Raw genomic sequence first — 2,356 nt, forward strand, 5'->3', positions numbered from 1 at the left:
CCAAAGTGGAATAAAAACATAAGATCTGGCGCCAAAATGAGGTGAAATAATTAAATGTACAAATGTCAGTATACTTGTTAGCGTCAAATATCAAAGTTAAGTGTACCAAAATGTGTTTCAAGGTGCAGAAACACGACCAACGTGACTCACTCACTTGACAAGTTACATCAAACATGTGGCTTCCACCTTGACTTCTCTTGAATAGCGTTGACTTTTTCTTTGTCGCAGACGTGGGCGGGAAAGTTTACTTTTACGTTAATCACTTCATCTTGTCTATCTTGCAGAAAGGAAGTCACAATAACGGGGCTGAAGACAATGGAAGAGTTATTGGTTTACAGTGTTGTTGTTGTTAAGGGGAAAACTATTTTTCCCCCTTCTTCCTCTTCCCCCCTTCTTCCTCTTCCTCCTCCTTCCTCTTTCCCCCTCTTCTTCTCCTCCTCCTGCTATGCTTCCCGTATCGGATCCTACTACACAAAGGAAATATTATCAATGTGATTGAAAAAGAGCCAGACCCACACTCACTGAATACAAAGGTAACAAAATCACACTCATATCATGGACGTTATCTTCTTCAGCGCACGCGCGCACACACACACACACACACACACACACACACACACACACACACACACACACACACACACACACACACACACACAAAAGACGAACAAGGGGACACAGGTGGAAACTTAGAACCCAAATGAGCCACAGAGACATTAAACGAATTTTTTAATTGTCAGAGTAGTTACCAAATGGAATTCATTAGGCAGTGATGTGGTGGAGGCTGACTCCATACACAGTTTCAAATGTAGATATGATAGAGCCCAGTAGGCTCGGGAACCTGTACACCAGTTGATTGCCGATTGAAAGGCGGGACAATGAGCCGAAGCTCAACCCCGTGAAAGCGCATCTAGGTGAGCACCCAGCAAACAAACTCGGCGACAGGAGCATCATTGCAACAGCATCCGGCATCCAGCAGCCGGCTCGGAGCCCTGAAGTTCACGAATACCGGATAATGGCAAGTGATGTGTTTAACTTGCCGGCGCCCGCCCCCTCGTATACACACCCAGGCTTACAATTAGATAAATACGAGGGAGAGTGTTTACTAACCGCGCGTCCAGAGGGCAAACACGACGAGACTGAGGCCTAAGTGCATATATCAGAGGAATGGGGGAGGCTGCTTGAGGTGGGGAGGGTGCTTGGGGGCGGGAGGGGAGGATGCATAAGGTGGTGGGGAGCATGCTTGGGGTGAGAAGGGAGAGCTTGGGAGATGCTGCTCCTGGCTACGGAATGAAGATTTCCCACGTCTTCAACAACAAGAACACGGGTCACAGGGGAGGAAAGAGGGTAAATAGGATCAAGAGGAGAAAGCAAGGAAGATCAGGAGGAGGAGGAAGCAGGTGGTTAAAAACACACTTCAGTATGAGGTCCGGGTCCAGTGTTGGCTGGTCATGGAGGACGCGAAAGACCATAAGAGGTGACGATGGTTCTGCCATTAAGCAAGTGGAACGGGCTGGGAGAAGGAGGAGGAGGAAGGGGCTTGTATGGTATCGCTTGTGGAGATGGTTGTGGGAAGGGGCGGCGAAGGAAGGGCAGATCTGTCGTTATTGAAGAGAAACAAGAGATGGGAAGGCCAGGCACATGATAGGGAGGAGCTGCTCTTGTGCAACAAATCAAGCGGAAAGAAGAGAAGGAGAAGGAAGGAGGAAGAGGAGAAGGAGGAAGAGGAAGAAGAAGACAAGGAGGTGGATAACGGCGATGATAGTGTAAGGACTAGAGTTGGGTGTTTCTACAAGGTTCTCTGTCTCTGCATACTGTATTTATTGTACATTTACGTATACACGTAACTAAATGGTTTCAAAGACAGATCCTCAAACCGCTCACTATCTCAGCCAGCAACTAGACCCGTACTGAGATCACTTGGGGAAGACAAGAGTGAAAAATAAAATAGAAAGAATAGAAAGATACTTTTATATAGAAAATGAGATAGAAGAGAATATGAGATACTGTATAAGGAAGCGAAAACAAGTGAGGTGGTCACATAAAACGAGAAGTGGGAGAGAGATGAGAAATTACAGAAATAGAAGATAAGAGAGAGAGAGAGAGAGAGAGAGAGAGAGAGAGAGAGAGAGAGAGAGAGAGAGAGAGAGAGAGAGAGAGAGAGAGAGAGAGAGAGAGAGAGAGAGAGAGAGGGGTAGGCCTCTGGTAGACCTCAGCCATAGAAGAAGGGGAAAAGGGCAGGCAGGTGAGAGGGGACGAAAGGAAATGGGGGGAAATGGGGGAGGGGGTCAATCAATATGTTCAGGTGGACTCTCAATCTCCATAATTCACACCGCCGAGGCTTCGTATCCCAGGT

The sequence above is a fragment of the Procambarus clarkii genome, chromosome 29 (assembly GCF_040958095.1).
Source record: "Procambarus clarkii isolate CNS0578487 chromosome 29, FALCON_Pclarkii_2.0, whole genome shotgun sequence".
NCBI lineage: Eukaryota > Metazoa > Arthropoda > Malacostraca > Decapoda > Cambaridae > Procambarus > Procambarus clarkii.